This window comes from Drosophila novamexicana, unplaced genomic scaffold, assembly GCF_003285875.2.
Source record: "Drosophila novamexicana strain 15010-1031.04,08,12 unplaced genomic scaffold, DnovRS2.1 tig00000434-arrow-pilon, whole genome shotgun sequence".
Lineage (NCBI taxonomy): Eukaryota > Metazoa > Arthropoda > Insecta > Diptera > Drosophilidae > Drosophila > Drosophila novamexicana.
Window position 1 is genome coordinate 5385584 of NW_020824802.1, and position 21640 is coordinate 5407223.

General features: G+C 39.5%; 1 long non-coding RNA gene across 1 annotated transcript; it reads right to left on the reverse strand.

Annotated features, from left to right (window-relative positions):
* Positions 1 to 2088: 2088 nt before the first annotated feature.
* On the reverse strand, positions 2089 to 2717 carry LOC115760409. The gene is made up of 3 exons (XR_004017638.1): positions 2555 to 2717; positions 2430 to 2467; positions 2089 to 2349 (listed from the first exon to the last, which is right to left on the reverse strand). It is a non-coding gene; the product is annotated as an uncharacterized LOC115760409 (long non-coding RNA).
* Positions 2718 to 21640: the final 18923 nt, after the last annotated feature.

The following is a 21640-nucleotide window of genomic DNA, read 5'->3' on the forward strand; positions in this document are numbered from 1 at the left end:
GGAACAAAACTACCGGATGCAGGTCGGAATTGGGGAAGAAGTGCGCACCGACCGCCCCTTCCAGAAGCTATATAACGACTTCTTGGGGAAGCGTGGATATTCGTCGTCGTAGACCACTTCTCGAAATTTACCTTAAGGTGTTCTTCAAATTTGGCGTGCCGAAAGTGATCCATTCGGATAATGGACGATAATGGCATTACTCACCTGCGCAGAGCAACGCCGCCGAACGCGTGAACCGCACAGTGCTGTCTGCAATCAGAACCTACCTGGGTCAGGATCATCGGGATTGGGACGCGTACCTACCAGAGGTGGAAGTGGCGATCCGGAATGAGGTCCACAGCGCTACGGGAGTGACTCCGTTCTTCGCGGTCTTTGGACAGCAAATGTACCTGAATGGTTCCAGTTACAAACTGGCCATGAAGCTGAGATCGTTGTCCAATCACAATATTTCTGACCTTGACGTGAAGGACAGACTGGCTGTAATCCGAAGCCAAGTCAAGGACCTGCACACCGCATACGAGCGAAGTCGCCAACGGTACGACCACCGCGCGCGCCAGCTCAATCTGGAACAGGACAGGAAGTGCTGAGGCGCAACTTCGCACTAAGCAGCTTCGGCAAAACCATCAATGCCAAGTTCGCCCGGAAATTCTTGAAGATCCGAGTCGTCCGAGCCGTGGGCACCAACGCCTACGAGTTAGAAGATATCCAGGGACGCGTGCTAGGCGTCTTCCACGCAAAAGATATACGAACATAATCGTAATTTGCTCACCTCCCTGCCAGGCAATGGCGGCGGCAGCGCCCGTCGCCCTGTTTTTTTTCTTTCCGGCAGTGCGAAAATATAGATTACTTGTCGTGAGTGTGGCCTACGTGGGGTATCGTTATTAGCCGGCTGGATCAATCCATGAAATGCGCACGCACATTCCTTGTAACGGTCATTCATGTCATTACAAGAATCTGCGTGGTGATGTTGCATTTGACGTTATCGGTAGCACCGAGGGTTTACCTAGTTGGTTGCGTGCGATATTATCGGCCACGCCGATATCTTTTCGTCATATGGTCAGAGTATGCGGGGTGAAGCTGCGCCCACGGCGGAGCCCAAATTTTTGAAGGATGGCAACGCCAGACTTGCGATCCACTTCGCCAAAAGCGACGATTGCTATTGGCCGCCCGGTTCGCTCTTAAAGAGAATATGAATAGAGTGGATCGCATGCCCTTGGTCGTCATTTGGGCCATTGACCCAAAAAAATGCAGCTGTGCAGCAACGGTGCCCGCCTCGCCAATGTATGCGTGTGCCGAAATTCGGCACCGATGATGTTGCTGCCCAAATGTAAACGGAGTTCGACTTTGTCAGCGGTCCACAGCGGACGCACCGGCTCGTAGTTAAGAATTTTTGGATGTGGGATATTTTTTTTTGCCGGCCACGGAGCATGTGCTTAACCAAAAAGATAAAAATCAAGGGACATACATTTGTTATGGACGGGTTTTCTTTATTAGTCAATTGCTTAATCCGTATGTGCTAACGTATTGCAAAAGAAAAACACATAAAACTTAAGTGCGACGAAACGAACTAAAAAAAAAAGGAAATAAAAATTAACGGTTCCGGCAACAAAGGGACCAGCTCCCGCACCAGAGAAGCCCACGAACATACCAAAAGCCAGGAATCGGCTCAGCAGCGCACACCAGCCATATCCGCGACGCCGCCAGCCAAGCGTCGGCGCAACCCTGAAGGCGACGAGACGAGCCACCAACGACCGGACGCCAACAACGAAGAAGCGGCCACAGGCGAGACCACGCCCACATCCTCCGAGTGAGTCCGTTCTATTTTGCCCATCCTCGTTAGAGCTCTTGGCAAAGAAATGATGGAGACTCCTGACCGTACTCCCAGAAAAAATAACAGATTTTTTTTTGTCGTTAGATTTAGTTTCTTCGTATTTATTAATCATGTCTATACATACATAGGCACTTACGCCGAGTTTCACTTTAGAGTGCGAACGGTGAGGGAATTTCCAAAGGTGATGCATCTGCGCATAAAAGATATAAATATAAAATTAACACTTGCGCGAACTATGCTCACATACTTACCTAATTGGAATTATCCATTTATATCGCCCCTTACCACCCCCAGAGAGCTTTTTAGGTAGGGTAATGTGGAATTAATCGATTTAATACAATTTATATCACCTACCTGTTGCTCGACTGATTATCGTGACATACCCAGTTTTACGTAGTTGTGTGGGCACATTGTTCCTAAATTGGCGCAACGATTGCCTCTTAATTGCCTCCGTGCGTGTTTTTTTTTGCGGCGACTAGCGTATCTTTGTAAAATTTCTTCGCCTGTTCCATTTAGTGCTGTTAAAATAAAAAAAAAGGAATTCTAGAAGATAAGAGAAAAATTTAGGCATTAATACACTTTGTCCATTAATACGCACCCGGGTAAGAAACGTCACGTGCATGAATATTAATTCATCTGGACGGAGACCTCGTGCAAATCAGAAAGAAATAAAAGAAATATTAATGCCAATAATTATAAGAATGCACAAACCATTATACGCACCTGTGAAGCTAACCAAATATGAGATTCGAAATAGCTGCAAAGATAAATGCCATAAGCAATGATTATAATTGTTATACACTTAAAGAAAACGCAACAAAATGTGGGAGACGAGTAGGTTATCGTCTCATGGTTGGGCGGGTACGCTGGGTCCGGAACCGGGGCCCGATCTGGAAGAGTAAGGTGGATAAATAGTGTTTTTTGTTAATTTATATTGAGTGTCTCACCTTTGTTGTTTACATTTTCTTAGTTGTTACAGCTGTTTATTTTGTTCATGAGTTAGAAGTTCCGATTGTTTGACGTTATCGATTTGTTGTTCGTTTTGCATAGTATTGTGTAAGTCTGTTTTGCTACAGACGTGTAGCTTTGTTGTTATCGATTGTGCGGACTGCGGGCCAGGGATGGGATTACACCCAGAGAAACCGATGAGCCAGCCGGCGCGGCCCACCGAGAAACAAGCAGTTCCGTAACATTTGTTACTATGTTACATCCATAAAGATTTCATCAGACGTTTCCTTAAATTTCTGTTGTCTCCCAATAACACGCATCAATTTAAGATTCGTTTTCTGTCTCTCCAAACTTGCGAGCAGTACCCAATTTTAAATCCTTGAAAGGAGCTTCTGGTTCTTGCTTCTTAACACTACACAAATTTTCTCTAATAATCTAGATTCCGATCAATTGTGGCAATTTAAGATGGTTATAAAACGTTTTAGCGAAAGTCTAGCTCTATTTTATTATGATTAATCGTGAGAACTCTTTGTAAAAGTTTCCTCTATGCCATTAGTTTCTTGACCTTCTGCCTTATTATTGCTTGGAAAACTTACTACTTCGACTGCAAGCAATTCTTTTGGGCTCGGGTGGTATATGTATATATATATATATATATATATATATATATATATATATATATAAATAAACACTGCAACGTTTTCTTTGAATGTTCTAACTGAACTAAATATCTATTTATTTCTCGAGCTTCAGTAAAGCTTAATGTATAAAATGGTTTTCTTAAAAGCTAGGAACATGTATCTAACAAATTGCCGTTGCAGCAGTTCAAGTCTCTTACACGAGAACTGTCGCAACCAAAATCCTGTTAAAGTGCTGGATCAGCATTGCAACATAGTGTCACAATGCTGTGCTGCCGCCGCCGTTTCTCGGCGGCTTGGCGGGTGGAACCTAATCATATATACCCTGCATGGTATATTCGTAATTCCTCCCCCCCCCTGGAATGTAGATGCAGTTTGGTACTATTAGGAATTTAGTGTGGTGTAACGGTAGGGGGACAATGTGTGCTAATTTATACACTTGTGTGTTAAATATTGGAATTTTTACATGGAATGTTATGTTAACGTTATTTATGTAGGTTTCTAATGTTAACAATCTATTGTGTAGTGTTCATCGGATTCTACTATAACATTTTGGCTGGAAATTAATTCGTTTATAAATCTAATTTCTTTTTCGGATAATATGAATTTGGGTATTATATTCAATTTGGTTAGCAGATATTATCTATATGGTTGTGTTATACATTTATTATGTTCTACATTTAATGTTTTGTATATATTATTTTTATAATTTTTAATGAAATTGTTAATTATTCCCTGTTCTTGGTTTATGCGTTTTCTTTAATAACATTGAATTTATCAGCAATAGATTGGGCGTCTTTTGCGTCCATATTTCCTGTTACTACTTTTATTATACTACCAAAACCACTTATTGACCCTCTGTTTTCCCTTTTTTTTTGGGTAGTAATGCATTTATTTTGATTCTTAGTTGGCCTACTTTTGCTTTTCTCCTGAAAATTTTACTTGTCTTAGGTCAATTAATGCTGCTTCGAATTTCTCTGTTTTTAGGGTGTTCAGGGTGAACCCATTAAAAATGGGTATAAGGGTATATAGTATTTGTGCAAAATCCAAATGTATGTAACAGGCAGAAGGAAGCATCTCCGACCCCTTAAAGTATATATATTCTTGATCAGCACCAATAGCCGAGTCGATCTAGCCATGTCCGTCTGTCTGTCCGTCCGTCCGTCCGTATGTTAGATGTAGATGCTCCTAGTGCCTGCGCAGATCGAGTTTGTTTCCGATAATCGATAACTTACTCCGTTTGCAAGCAATCGATAAAAATTTATATAGATATCCTGTTTTTGGGCAATTTCGGTAAATAATAAGAGCTAGAGTCACCAAACTTGACATATAGCTTCTAAAATAGAATATAAATATGCATTTGATGTTGGAAGAAGAGGGTTCAGGGTATCCCCTAGTCGGGAGCTCCCGACTAGAACCTCTTACTTGTTTCTAACAATTTTTGTGTGTTGTTTTTATGTAAAAGGTGTTTATTTTATATTATAACTCTTGCGTTTCCCAGGTTTATTTTAGCGAGTCTTTCGTGCTCCTCCAGCTGTTGTAATTTAATAATCTGTGCTGTCGCACAGCAGAATCTGTAAAATATGACAAACTTGTCCTTTTTATACCCTGAACCCATTAAAAATGGGTATAAGGGTATATTGTATTTGTGCAAAATCCAAATGTATGCAACAGGCAGAAGGAAGCATCTTCGACCCCATAAAGAATATATATTCTTGATCAGCATCAATACCCGAGTCGATCTAACCATGTCCGTCTGTCTGTCCGTCCGTCCGTCCGTCCGTCTGTCTGTCCGTCCGTCCGTCCGTCCGTCCGTCCGTATGTATGAGCCAAAGGATCTCAGAACCTATTAGAGCTTGAGACTTGAAATTTTAGATGTAGATGCTCCTAGTTGTTGTTTGTTTCCGATAATCGATAACTTACTCCGTCTTCAAGCAATCCATAAAGCTCCCGACTAGGGGATACGCTGAACCCTCTTCTTCCAACACCAAATGTATATATATATATATACCATTCTAGAGAAGCTACATGTCAAGTCAGGTGACTCTTATTATTCTCTTATTATTTATCAACATTGCGCAAAAAACACGATTTCGATATAGATTTTTATCGATTACTTGAAAACGGGGAAAGTTATCGATTATCTGAATCAAACTCGATCTGCTCAAGCCCTAGGAGGAACTACAGCTAAAATTTCAGACTCTTTAAAGTCTCTAGCTCTTTTAGGTTCTGAAATCGTTGCGTTAATACATACGGATGGACGGATAGACAGACAGATGGACGGAAGGACAGACAGATCGACTCGCTAGATCGACTCGACTGTAGATGCTGATCAAGAATATATATACTTTATGGGGTCGGAAACGCTTCCTTCTGCCTGTTACATACATTACAAATACATTATACCCTTTTTACCCGTTTCTAATAGGTTCTGGGTATAAAAATAATGAAAATGTGTTGCTTAGTTGATCTTGATAAGGTTTTTTGCAGTATATCTTCTTCAGCATATTCGTATATTCGCATGTCGGGAACATCCTCAAAACTGGCTGTAGTGCCAATTGGAGTTGTTATTTGCTTCGTTCTGCCTGCTATATTTGCACAGATCCAGTATACCCTTTTAACCCATTTTCATTAAATTTCAGCTAAAAATATTAAATTCTCGCAACTTTATTTCTATTTCGTTAAAGTCTACATGATACCTACTGGTCGATTTAATGGGCTTGCACCAGTAAAAACGGCCGTTCATAATAAAAATTGCTTTCCACTCTATGACGAACAATTTAACTTGTAAGTAAATCTTTCTATTGGAGCATTTCTTATATTTGAATTATTGTTTATATAAATTAGCAATTTGAATTCGGATCAACGCCTGATGGAAGATAGCCTGATTTTATTTAGTGTTAAGGATGAAGATTTATTTGGAATGACAAGTCAATATATAGCAGAATGTTATATAACTTTTGCAGATCTCACAGCATCTAAAGGCGAGCAAATTATTATGAGTCTATCTAGACCAGAGTACACAGGTAAACAGTCATTTCTTATAAGTTTAAAATGCAAATATATTAAATTTTTTAAGATTCCATGGCATTGCGCGCTCTGGAGCATAGACAAGGTAATAAGCAAGCAAAGGATTTTCTGAAAAAGTTAAAGAGCAAATCAAATTATTAATTCTCGATACCGACGAATGTCTAGTCAACGACTTGTTATTTACAAATGTTATTTGGTATTATTTATGTATTCTGGCATACTTGATTATAAAGTCCATTTTAACTAGACATACATTTATAAAAATATATTTTGAAACAATATTAATAAATATGATTATAAAAGAATTGACCTAAGGCAACCTTTTAAGGTAACATTAAGCATTGTTTGTTTTAGACGATTATTAAGCAGGTCAGCAGATTGGTTTATAAGTTTTTCAGATAATTTCTTAAGATTAAAACAAAAACTTGCAATTTGCATCCATTTTTGGACCGATAAGACTTGAATACTTTCTTGGGAGAATTTGCATATTTAGTGGCTGTTTTCAGTGAGGTTTTTGAAATTTATTTATTAGGATATCTGTCCGCTTCAAAACCTTCGATATAGATATTTGCTTTTGACAAAAGATGATCTGACCTGTAAATGCTTTGCGCAAACACTTATATTTTCTTTTATAAAGTTTGTTAAGTTTACAACACCTGATGGTTCTTTCAGCCGTGAATTCTTTGTTACTATTTTACATCCATAAAGATTTCATCAGACGTTTCCCTTAATTGCTGTTGTCTTCAAATAACACGCATTAATTTAAGATTCGTTTTCTCTCTCTCAAAACTTGCGAACAATAGCCAATTTTAAATCCTCGTAAGGAGCTTCTGGTTCTTGCTTCTTAACACTACACAAATTTTCCCAAATAATCGTGATTCCGATCAATTGTGGCAATTTAAGATGGTTATTAATCTTTTTTTTAACGAAAGTCTAGCTCTTCCTACGCGTACCGCTTCTACTAAATTCCGCTGCATATTGGCAATCTTTCTCAATATTTTATTATGATTAATCGTAAAAACTCTTTAGAAGAGTTTCCTCTATGCCACTAGCTTCTTGACCTTCTGCCTTATTATTGCTTGGAAAACTTTCTACTTCGACTGCAGGCAATTATTTTGGACTCGGACTCTGCGTGAATGCTGTTGGGCTAACAAGCTTCTTTATTAGCACTTAATAGCGAGAAGTTAAGAATGTTATAAAAATTTCGCGTTTTCTTATAAGTTCATGCACCGGGTTGAATTATTTATGTGCTTATAGCGAGCGTTTTGACAATATGCGAAAATGTACAATTTTTAGCGAAGCGATTGATAAGTGATCCGATATAGCGAACATACGAGACAAGAATGCATTGCGGCGTCGCTAGCATTGATGCGCTAACCGCTCAAGACAAAGTGCAAAAGCGCCAAACAAAACAAATTAGTGACATTGCTTGCCTCGCAGGGCAATATGTAACTGAAATGTTATGCGAACATAATACTAATTTAATTTTTAGCTGCTGAGACGAACATACTCCCCCCGTTGAACGATTGAGGTTCAACAGGATCGTTAAGGGGAAGCAGACACAGCTTATTAGTTGCTCGCTTTATGATTCAACTTACTCTTCAGTTAATCAACTTACTCTTCAGTCTGTCCTGATACTCTTCTTACCCTTATACTATTTCTTCCGGTAGTTCTATAGATCCTCCCATTATTTCACTTTCCTCTCTCCTATTAGCTATAAACTCTTTAAAATCTTCTTACTCTCCTGGGCCGGACAATATTCCTAGTTGTCTACTCAAGGAGTGTAGTTCTTCCCTTCTTTATCCACTGCCAAGGCTTTTTAATCTATCCCTTGGAACTTCTGTCTTTCCATCTCTTTGGAAAGAATCTTATATCATTCTCTTCACAAGAAAGGTGGGAAAGTCTGATAATCAAAATTACAGGGGCATTGCTAAACTGTCCGCTATTCCCAAAGAATTTGAAAAAATGATCACTTCGAATTTGTAGCATTTCTGCAAATCAGTTGTTTCCCTTGTTCAACATGGATTCGTAAAGAATCTGCCAACTACGATCAATCCGCTTGAGTTTACTTCCTTGGTAAATGATGCTTTCCTTGCGAAAATGCAAACTGATGTCATTTACACAGACTTCAGTAAGGCGTTTGACTCTGTGCACCATGACATTTTACTTTTTAAACTTGACCGAGTAGGTTTCCCTCCGTCTCTTTTGCTTTGATTCTTATTTAAAAGGTAAGTAACGCTGAGGGTGACTACCTCTAAACGGATTCACGTTACTTCTGGTGTTCCTCAAGGTAAGTCATCATGGACCTTTACTCTTTACTCTTTTTATAAATGATCTCCCCTCTGTTTTATCGCATGCCCGTGTTTTCTATCAGGCACTAATCCCCTACACCATTCGCGTCAACAAGACGATTTGAACGCTATGCAACTTTCGTGTTCGGTCAATCAATTGCATCTAAATTGTTCAAAGTGTAAGTTTATGACATTTAATCGTACTACACCTTATCTTGTCAGTAATACAATCGACAATATCCTTTTGCAACGTATACTAACAATTAAGGATGTAGGCGTTATTATACCCTGAACCCATTTAAAATGGGTATAAGGGTATATTGTATTTGTGCAAAATCCAAATGTATGTAACAGGCAAAAGAAAGCATTCTCCTTTTCTGCTAGGGCGTCTTCAATTCTCTGTTCCGGCTAGACCAACCAGAAATTATCGCCCCTTATTTCTATCTACGTGCCCAACAGACTACGCTATGTACAATCCTTTTCGCGTGCTATGTAAAAATTACAATAGTTTACATCACGTTTTTTCTACCGAACTTTCTCCACCCCTAATAAAATAATTGCTTTCAGGATACCTTCGGGAAGTTGCTGACCATTCCCAGCTATGAGCAGGGGCATAGCTTGCCGGACAGGCTGAAAAAATTTTCCCCCACCGGGTCGGTGATTTCCCATTACTTTTCTCTTTGTCCTATCTACTTAACACTCTATAAATCTAACTTACATTGCTTTACTTTATTAACAATCTTCTTACTTTCATTTTTCCTATATTATTGTATTTTCTTTATTAATATAGCAAATTAAGATTATTTTTAATTTTACTTAAGAACACTTTTTTCCTACTTACAACCTTCTGCTTAGATGTAGGCTCTTATAGCGTCACTGACAAAATTAGCTGTGAAAAGGGGCACAGCTGGCCGGACTGGCAAATAAAACACCTACATCGGTCGGTGATGCTATTTAGAAAATTGTATTCCTTAACTAGGCTTTTAGCATATAATTATAATATCTATTGTATAATCTATCTATTAATGAGGAAGACACTCGTTTTGTCGACCATTTATATCGCTGCCAGCTATCTAGACGATTAAAATTGTGCTGTGTGCCATCTGGTTCTGGGCCACCAACCAAGAAATGAGCTGGGGTAAGAACATCAAGGTCTTCTATATCTTCTGAAATTGGAAGCAGTGGTCTAGAATTATGACTGCCGTTATGCACGAAGCTCTTCAAGTCCCAGAAGAGTTGACACCACAACCCGATAGAAGTGATGTTTTGCAGTTTTTACCGCCGCCTCCCAAAGACCACCAAAGAGAGGAGAGTGATGTGGAATGAAGCGCCAGTCAATTGTGTCCGCCAAACCAATCTGGAGAACGGCCTCTTAATGACATCTGAGACATTCTGAGATTTTTTAGCTCCAACAGCTTGTTTTTGGCGCCGACAAAGTTGGTGGCATTTTCAGACCAAATCTGACGTAACTTGCCACAAGTGCATATAAAGCGCTTTAGAGCATTGAGAAATGCACACGTAGATAGATCCTTGACCAACTCCAAATAAATTGCTTTCGTGGCGAAGCAAATAAATACGCTGATGTAGCATTTTATAGGAGCTTTGTTTCGAGTGTCAGGCTTGTAGAAGAATGGTCCGCAAAAGTCCACACCAGCTATATCAAACGTTCGAGTTTCAACAAATCGCTCCTTTGGAAGATTAGCCATTACGTTCTCCACCAAACGGGGCTTGTTCCGGAAACATCTGATGCATTTGTTTACAATGCTGGAAACTGTTTTGCGGCCACCAATCGGCCAATATTGCAAACGAATTGATCCAACAAGGCTCGTGGTCCAGCATGGAGATTCTGCTCATGAAAGTATTGTCACTCACTTTCATGAGCGGAATCTCCGATGGTAACTGGAAGTTGTCTAGGAAGTATAATAGGATGACGGGCCTCATTAGGAATGATTGACTTTTTGAGGCGCCCACCAGCTCGAAGAATACCAAATTCATCCTGCAATACTGATGAGAGTATACTGGACCACGCCCTTTGATTGCACGTTTTTTATACCATCCCAAAGAGAGCCCTTTTGAACGTTACGTAAAAGTATGAAGGATCCAAAACGTATGTCGGAGATGAAAAGTCCGGGGCGCCGAATACGATGGATAAACTTGTACATATAGGCAAATACTCGTTGAATAGCAGAAAATGAATTCACATATTTGCACCTTAATATGGCATCATCTGCAGGATCTGTGATGAGCAACACTCTTTTGCGTAACTCCTGCATTGGTTTTTCAAGAAGACAAGTCGCAGGCCAGCACCTTTGTCTTGACTGTATAAGCTCGTCGGGAGTGGCCCCCCTGGAGAGAATGTCAGCTGGATCACTGGCTGTTGGAACAGAATGCCACTAGAAGCCCGCTGTGAGCTCCCGCTGGCTATCCGATTTGCAACGAATACGTTGAACTTCGACGATTCATCTCGGATCCATGATAGACATAATGATAAATCTGACTAACAATGGAAATCCTGCTTACAAAAGTGCACCACAAACCTCGAGTTTTGGTACCGTAAGAGTTTTAAGTGGAGCCACTCGTAATTTAGAATAAAATTGGCGTGATCTCGAATGATGTCCCTTTGAAACCACATAAATGCAAGCTCCTTACGCGGTAATGCTAACGTCACAGAAACCGTGAACCTCTACATCGCACATTGTATTGCAAACCAACCGGGGGAAGGTGGATAATTAGACATTCCTGAAAGTTTGGCAAAGTTCCTGCCAGGCAGTATTTAGAGAAGTTGGAAGACTTTCATCCCAATCCAAGTGTTCTTTCCAAAGAAGCTGCATAAAGATTTTGGCCTTAACGATGACTGGTCCAATTAATCCTAGTGGATCCTAAAAACGAGCTATAGTGGACAGAACGGATCTCTTGTAAGGTTTAACTGTCTGATTGGCAGGCGTGAGAGAAAACATTAATTTATCAGTTGAAAATTATCAGTTGCCCTTTGTTTGATTTAATACGTCGATCGTTTCTTGGACCCAGTCACCGCCAGATATAAGGTCATCTACCGCACCAATTGAAAATGAATGTTCCTCGTCGACTGCCTATTGCTGCATTGCTGGAACGGCAAGAAAGGAAGCTGGTTTTGTGCCATACGGAACTGTGTCCAACTTGAAGACACTTATTTCAGAATCAGTAGAATTTCTCCACAAGATGCACTGTAGGTAGTTATCTGGGACCGTACCTCTGACACAGCGATACATCTTGCCAATGTCTTCAGTAAGGGCAACAGGGAATGTGCAAAATCGCATCAAAATGTGAAACAGCTTCGGTTGTATGACGGACCCAGTCATCAACACTTCATTCAGCGAACATCCAGTACTGGTGATATCTGAACCATCAAACAATACACGAAGTTTGGTGCTCGTGCTTTGTTTCTTCAGCACGCAAAGATTAGGAAGAAAATATTTACATAAACGTAACGACTCTGGAGGGACAATAGACATATGTCTGAGCTCCATATACTCTTTAATGAACGCGCAATACTGGGATTTAAGGTTGGGATGACGATGCCACTTTCTCTCAAGCGATATAAATCTGCGAAATGCCTGTTGATAAGATTCACCAATTGATCCAGAGTAAGTTTGAGAGGGAGTCGCACGGAATATGCTCCTGTTTGCAACCTTTGCAAATTCTTAACAAAATGCCCCTCGCAGTCAAGCTCTTCCTTTGTTGCTTTATCAACAGGGTCTGGAAAACTTTATACTTCCCAAAATCGTTGAATTAACTCATCGCCTCGCTGGGAACCGCCACCTGCAACTATCCATCCAAGGCGTGTCTTCAGTAGAAGAGGCAATCTCGGAAGCAGTTTTATTTGCCCGACACACATTAGCTCGTAGAAAAAACCAGCTCCGATTAATAAGTCAACTCGCTGCGGCTTGTTAAAGCAAGGATCAGCGATGCTATATTTTCCAGGCACATTCCAATTAGTTGTATTAAGGGCGATGCTTGGCTGGCGATCTGCTATAGTGGAAGCTATTATGGCTGTGATGATTGCAGTGTACTCTGACGTTTGAGATTGTAGATAGACGGTCACAGTGCATCCATCAGTAGCGAAAGGGGCGTTTCCCTGGCCAGCAACTGCGGCTGAAGATGGACTTTTCTTCAACTGAAGCTGTTGAGCGAATCGGGATGTAATTAAATGTAGCTGTGACCCACCATCCAATACAGCAGGACACGGAACTAGAGTCCCAGACCGATTTTTAACTAGAACAATAATATTGGCCAGGAACACAACATCGCTGCTTAGTTGATCACAAACTAGAGAAGTAGAGGCGGGGGCTGAAGAAGCTGCAGTAGGAGTGTAAGAGTGGGGAATCGAATGCAAAACGTCTAAATGCAGAAGTGTGTGGTGTTTGGAGCCACATGTGCGACAAGTTCCGGAATTGAATGTTCGTAAAAGATGTCCCCATTTAAGGCAGTTGAGGCAGAAAGATAATCGTTTTGCTTCCTTAAGACGCATCTCTGGAGACAAATTGCCAAATCTTGGACATTGTCATATATTATGCTCTTCCCCATTACAAAATACGCAAACAGCAGCCATGGAGTTAGTAGCAACGATTGATGTCCTACTGGCGTTAGTCTCTTTGTTCTTGCCCACCTGAGAGCTCGGCGTATAGGTTGCCATAGCATAATCCACACTTTCTAGGGTTCTGCAGCGTTGCTCCAAAAATGTGGCAATTTGTGCCCATGATGGAATTAAATTTGAAAAGGCGGGATCCTCCAGCTTCTCTTCCCACTTCGCCTGCGTGAACAAGGATCCAACCAGCAATTTGCTCCTTGCTACCCAAACTGGTGAGGGCACGAATATGGGCATTAAATTTATCCGACAATTCACGCAGCATGCCAGCGGAGCCATTCTCTACCTTCTTGAGTCCCAGCAGTTCAACGATGTGTGCTTGAAATACTAATCAACGGTTATCAAATCGTTTTTGTAATAAATTTAATGCTATGGAATAGTTAGCCTTTGATGTTTCCAATGACCGAATGGTATCCAGCGCAGAGTACTTCAAGCAGAGCCGCAAATGCAGCATTTTTTCAATGTTTGTGAGTTCGGGATGATTTTCGATTAAAGAAATAAAAAAAACCGAATTAAGACTGCACACGAAAGTTCGTTGACCGTTGACTTATTGTCACTGACACTGTACTCTTAAGCGCGCGCAACTGTTAGTCGAATCAAAACACAAGAAAAATGCAGATAGTGAGAGCCAACGCGTATATATGCTTATGTACACAGACTCCTCTTTGCTGCAATTTACCGCATGACACTTGCTTGTACATATGTATGTATAAAAGAGCGGTTTTTAATTGCTGCTCTCGAGGACAGTGTTGGGCAACCAATCAGCAGCGCATGGTTGCTGCGGCGACCGTCGGTTTAATTGAAACTCAAAATATGTCTTTGGTGACTACGTGGCTCCTTGCCCTTTATCAACAATATTCTTATTCTAAAACGATATATTTAATAATGCTTATATCCCATCGATATTGGAAACTGCTCCTTGCCTTTCTTACTACTTAACTTATGATGCTTATAAGCTAACAAAACAATATAACTATAAATCTTACGGCTCCTTGCCGTGACTCTACATAATTCGCTTAAGTTCAGGACTGTGGGGTGGCTGATCCAGGTATCCATCTCAGACCCCCCCCCCCCCCCCCCTGCACGTGTAGCATCTTTGTAACTGGTGTTGGCGTCACTCCGACGTTGGGTTGGCGTTGGCTACCAGCTTGGCGTCGCTTGCCAGTACCATGTACCATATGCAAGTCAAGTCAAAGATCCTAATACTGTTCTTAGTCCACTAATGGGCAAGCCTATGACATCGGAAAGATTTTCCTTCAAAATTAAGCATCGGAGCGGATCGCAAAACGTCGTAGCCGATACCCTGTCTCGGAGGTACGAAACCGACACTTGCGAACTTTTGAATTTGGGACCAATTATTGACATATCGTCCAAAGAATTTACTTATAGATTTGATAAATAAAATAAATGATAACCAGCCTAAGTTACCGGACCTAAAGGTTGTCGATAAGTTTGTATGTAAGCGAACTGAACCCTTGGAAGCTTTCACTTCTAGTCCACTTGAGAAAACAGGTCATATATCGAGCCCATAATTCGGCGGATTCAGCTCACCTCGGAAACGGCAAAATGGTAGAAAAGTTAAAGCGATATCTCTTTTGGCGCGGCATGGTAACGCAATTTCGTGACTATATATCCAATTGTTCCACATGCAAGTCAAAGGTGCTTATACTGTTCTTAGTCCACCAATGGGTTAGCCGATGTCATGGGAAAGACCATTAAAAAAGTTTAACAAGGATCTATTAGGTCCATACCCACGGTCAAGGAACTGAAACATCGGTCTTTAAGTCGTTGTCGACCACCACACGAAGTTTCACTTCTTGTACCCATTGAAAAAGTGAGCGCCTAACAGAATCTGCGATTTCTTGGAGAATCATATATTTTACACAATCGGAGTACCCGAATCTATTTTAATAGATAATGGGTCCCAATTCAAATCTGGCTATTTCGAGGCGTTTTTAACTCGGTTTGGCACGTCACACATATGCACCGTGAATTATTCTCCACAGGCGAATGCAAGCGAGCGATTGAACCGTTCAATATTGACAGCTATACGTAGGAAAGGATCACACAAGCTGGGACAAGTATCTGAATGAAATATGCGGTTCACTGAGGTCTAGTTTGCATCGTAGTACAGGACTCCACCATACTTTTTGTGCTTTGGCCAGAAAATGATTTTGAACGGTAAAGACTAGGAACTTCTTAGAAAATTAAACTTAGTTACAGACGACACATCATCATTAAAAACACCTGATCTGTTGCAACTAGTGCCCGCGAAAGCTAAGAGTAACATCTCAAATATTCATGCGGCTAATGCGAAAACCTATAATTTGCGCAGCCGCACGATAAAACTAAATGAAGGCGATATTGTTCACGCACGTAGCCTTGCACAAAGTAATGCAAGCAATAAGTTTAGCAGCAAACTCGCCCCAGCCTTCAAAAAAGTTAGGGCTGTCAAGAAATTAAGTCCGTCAAATGAAAATAACAATTCTATAGGAGTGTATCACTTAAAGGACGTAAACTGACAAACTGATAAGCGTAGTTACTGACCCTTTTTCAGTTAACATCTTTTCGAGTTGAGACTCTCGTAGTATTAACTGTGGTCGTCTCGCTCCCACGCCTCGGCTGTTGTGTTCGTTGCACCTCCTCGCATCAGTTTCCATTTCCAAGAATAAGAGAAGAAATCAAGCCACAATCAAGAACAGACGCAATGGAAACATATCTGATCATTTTTGTATTATCATTGCTACGATTATACGTGTTAAACCTTTTCTTGGTTATAATTAAAATTGAAGACAAACGTATTTGGTTACGTATTGAACAGGTGATACTTTTGCCATGAAAGACTGTAAGTACTGTTTAACGTAGATCACCCTTCTTACAGGGAGCGTTTGCAGCGGCTACCAACTTCAGCTATCGGCCGGTCTGCGAAAGACGCTCCCACGCTTGAAACATTAAAAATAATTTGGTGACCACCGCCAGCCACCGGCGCTTATTCGGCGAATTAGTTTGCTCCAGTTAACACCGGCTGAGGTGCACTAGTTACCAGTATCGTCAATGCAATAAGTTGGTAAGGTGGTATATATATATATTGATTTGATTTAAAATGAAGTAAGAATTTAACGCAACGTTTTCTTAGAATGTTCTAAACTGAACTGAATATCTATTTATTCTTCGAGCTCCAGTAAAGCTAAATGTATACAATGGTTTTCTTAAAAGCTTGCTAGATACATGTTATCTGACAAAATGCCGTTGCAGCAGTTCAAGTTTATTGCACGGGAACTGTCGCAACCAACATCCTGCCGACGCCGTCTTCTCATCTGAATACTACTTATATTATGTCTCATACTCTAATTTCTTGATCTTAAATTACAAATATCAGTTTTCTTAATATTATTATATTATTTAGTATTGTCAATGATACTAATATAATAATCAATTTCTTTATTATTTATAAGCTCAGATGCATACAGATACTTCCGTTTATAATAACTATTACTGGCCATTACAAATTTAGTAAGCTGTCGTTAGGGCAACCCTTTTCCTAATTCACTCAAAATACCAATGGATTCATATAACAACACCATGGAAATGAAATTGTGGTGTTACGCCTGCATTGTAAAAAAGGAAATTAGATTTGTCTATTTTAGCACAGTCTGAAAGCATCAGCTGCTTTTTCTATTTTCGTATCTACTTCGAATTAAGTTCGAAATAGGAATAAGTAGGGATAATGGGATCTCTTTAAATTTTGATAGCTCGCAATAACAAGTTATACGCATTTAAATTTTAAAACATAAATATCTGTTCAATTTTAAAGAAGCAAAGATTTTTAATTATAATTTTCTGAGGTATCGTCGAATATAAGCACTAAGATGAGTAACGCCCATACTTTTGAATCCGACGCAAAATGTCTAGCCTGGCCTTTCATCTGGCCTTTGAGGCTTCGTACGGCTTGCCTGCCGACTGGTTGTTCGTTCTCCATAGACCAGACGAACGAATCAAAGTCGCGGCTTGCTGATGCTGACACGAGCAACGAAGTTAGTCGCCAGCTTGCCTTCAGCAAAGCTGGTCGATGCTGCTTTGCGTCGCTTCTTATTCGAAGTACATTGAGCGAAAAAGTTTAGAACTTACGATCGATGCAAAGTGGTTGTGCTTTATCCATGAAATGCATGCTTTATTTAAATTATATATTACCCTAGATATTAAGGATTAATTTTACAGGAAAATTTAAGAATTAAATAATTTTTACACAAGGCGCATCTTGTGCAATAACTACGATAAGAAAATAGCACACATAGATTGATTTCACTTTTGTTTTTGAACAGTGTATGCTCGAGAAAAGTTCTTGTCTCAGCCAATGGCGTGAAAGCACCTTTGGTTGTATGCGTGAATTATACATGCATAAGAACTTTAAAGTATGTATGTTTGTGTTGTTATTCACTGCTCTGGCTTTAGCTGCCAAGAAATTAATTTTGTTAGTTTTCAAGCGCAGATCATGACCTATCCCAAATTTGTGTTGATATACGAATGAAAATATGTATTTCTAAGTCGATGCAAATATTTACATAATTTCTTTAAATTAAATTAATATTAGTTTTATTCTCCAATTAAGAAATAAAAGAGTGCTAAAAGAGTGTATTACTTAAAAATAATAATAATTTAATTAATAATTTCTAATATAAATAAGAGGTTCTAGTCGGGAGCTCCTGACTAGGGAATACCCTGAATCCTCTTATTCCAACACCAAATAAATAATTTAAAAAAAGTTGCTTTGGCAGGGCTCGAACTCGCGACAGAACTTCACTTGCTATGCCTCTAAGCAGCAGCCACACCAACGATTAAGTACTTATGATAAAAAAGGAACTAATATAACATTACAAAAAAAAGATGCAATAGTAGAATGCGAAGCAGACGCGCGTGAATGTGTGTGTGTACATGTATACAGAAATTCTTAAAGCTGCTGCCCCATTAAATTGCGCAGTTGCATATAACTCTGGTTTTTCTTAACCGATCTTTATGAAATTTTCTACAGTATATCTTATTGTACCATAGAATATTTGTGTATTCTGAAAAGGTCAAATGCATTTAAATTGTGGTTTAAATTGGTTGGCAATAAAAGTTGGGTTATTAACTAGATTTATAGCTCTGGGGTGGTAGCGATAGGTATGAAATGAAAGATACTTGAAATATCTATAATATTCTAGAAGCAACATATCATGTTTGGTGGCTCTAACTCTTATTATTAACTCAATTTGCTATAAAAACAGGATGTCGATATCGATTTTTATCGATTGCTTGGAAACGGAGTAAGTTATCGATTATCGGAAACAAACGCGATCGGCGCAGGAACTAGGAGCATCTACATCTAAAATTTTGAATTTGGGACCAATTAGTGACATATCGTCCAAAGAATTTACTTATAGATTTGATAAATAAAATAAATGATAACCAGCCTAAGTTACCGGACCTAAAGGTTGTCGACAAGTTTGTATGTAAGCGGCCTGAACCCGCAAAAGATGATGATGTAGCTAGGGCAGACTCTTGGAAGCTTTAGCTTCTAGTCCACTTGAGAGAACAGGTCATATATCGAGCCCATAATGCGGCGGATTCAGCTCACCTCGGAAACGGCAAAATGGTAGAAAAGTTAAAGCGACATCTCTTTTGTCGCGGCATGGTAACGCAATTTCGTGACTATATATCCAATTGTTCCACATGCAAGTCAAAGGTGCTTATACTGTTCTTAGACCACCAATGGGTTAGCCGATGTCATGGGAAAGACCATTAAAAAAGTTTAACAAAGATCTATTAGGTCCATACCCACGGTCAAGGAACTGAAACATCGGTCTTTAAGTCGTTGTCGACCACCACACGAAGTTTCACTTCTTGTACCCATTGAAAAAGTGAGCGCCTAACAGAATCTGCGATTTCTTGGAGAATCATATATTTTACACAATCGGAGTACCCGAATCTATTTTAATAGATATTGGGTCCCAATTCAAATCTGGCTACTTCGAAGCGTTTTTAACTCGGTTCGGCACGTCACACATATGCACCGTGAATTATTCTCCACAGGCGAATCCAAGCGAGCGATTGAACCGTTCCATATTGACAGCTATACGTAGGAAAGGATCACACAAGCTGGGACAAGTATCTGAATGAAATATGCGGTTCACTGAGGTCTAGTTGGCATCGTAGTACAGGACTCCACCATACTTTTTGTGCTTTGGCCAGAAAATGATTTTGAACGGTAAGGACTAGGAACTTCTTAGAAAATTAAACTTAGTTACAGACGACACATCATCATTAAAAACACCTGATCTGTTGCAACTAGTGCCCGCGAAAGCTAAGAGTAACATCTCAAAATTTGATTTGATGTAAAATGAAATAAGAATTTAACGCAACGTTTTCTTTGAATGTTCCAAACTGAACTGAATATCTATTTTTTCTTCGAGCTCCAGTAAAGCTAAATGTATACAATGGTTTTCAGCATCTACATCTAAAATTTCAAGTCTCTAGCTCTTATAGGTTCTGAGATCCTTTGGCTCATACATACGGACGGACGGACGTATGGACAGACAGACGGACATGGCTAGATCGACTCGGCTATTGATGCTGATCAAGAATATATATACTTTATGAGGTCGGAGATGCTCCCTTCTGCCTGTTACATACATTTGGATTTTGCACAAATACAAATACAGGTTGTAAAAATTACATAAATATTTGCATCGACTTAAAAATACATATTTTGTACGGAGCCAACCTCAGTACACAAAATGCATTCATAAGTATATCAACAGAAATTTGGGGTAGGTCGTGATCTACGCTAAAAAACTAAGAAAATAGTTTCTTTGCCAGCCAGTGACTTTGCCAGAGCAGTGGACAACAACACATTCAAATATGCTGTTATGTATGTATATTCACACGCATACAAACATAATTGCTTGCACGGCCCTCATAGAGCCGAAGCTGAGAGCACATTCTATTTTTAGCTTTTTCGTTCTCTCGGCTGTAAGAGCGCAATGATACAGATTTCGTTTTCGTTCTCAATTTTCAAAAAATCAAGCTGCAAATAGTATTTTGTTGTGTGACGTTACTCATCTTAGTGTTTATATTGTCTTTGGTATTACTTTCAAGATCCTACATCCCATCCGGCGAGCTAAGCAAAGCAACCAGACGGTTTAATCATGAACCGAACACTCATAAGGATTAAACCTTGAGAAGTTAATATGTGCGTGTGTAGCGCATATAAATCGTTATACCATCCTGGCCGCCTACCGTCACCACAGTTACATAAGCTTGATTTTTTTGTTCAATTTACGATCACGACCACAAGTCTCTAGCTCTTCAGATCGACCTTAAGATATCCGTAGTTCAGAATATCCATGTTCAGAAGCAAACGCGAACTGCGTGGGCACTAGGAGAAAACCTCTGATTTTATTTGGGGTGATAAGATTTTTGGGTTTTTCTCGATCTTACGTATTATTTTGGCGCAATGATAACCTTTCGTGGGCGGCCGGTGCGTTGAGCATTTTCTACCGTAAGGTCGTCCGAAAATCTATGGATTATGCCCCAAATAGTTAATTGACTTCTGTCCTATAGCTCGCCAAGTTCTTAATAGGATCTGCCGTGTTTGCATAAAATTATTATAATTTTTCGCTGCTCTACGGTAGTTTCACACTTCTTACAGGCATTTTTTTTGCAAAAAAAATTTATAAATTTATCCTTAAGCAATTTTTTCTAATAATTTTTTTTATTTGCAAATATAGGTGCTTACAGATTTGCATGTTGGCATAGAAAAGTGTTACCATATCAAACATAATATGAAAATAACAACGTTATATTGAAAATTGCCAATACTTACTGTCTCTATAAAATTACGGGTACTTGGAATTAAATAATTATTAAAATAACTATGCTGCCAATGCTTATAAAAGTAATGGGATTGCTTGCACAAATAGCTAATAGTCGCATAAAAAAAAAATAAAATTATTAAATATTCGACGGTATATTGGACAAAATCGACAATAAAACTAGATGATATTAAATTGCCAATACTTTTGTCCGTGATTGTATAATTTATGGGGTCGGAGATGCTTCCTTCTGCCTATTACATACATTTGCACAAGTACATTATACCCTTTTTACCCATTTTTATCCATTTTTTTCAGGGTATAAAAATAATGAAAATAGCAGCACACATATATAATACAATCGCAATTGCAATTCTATAATTATTTTATGAACGTACGCTTGTCGCTTACTGTCCCGTGGCTTGTCA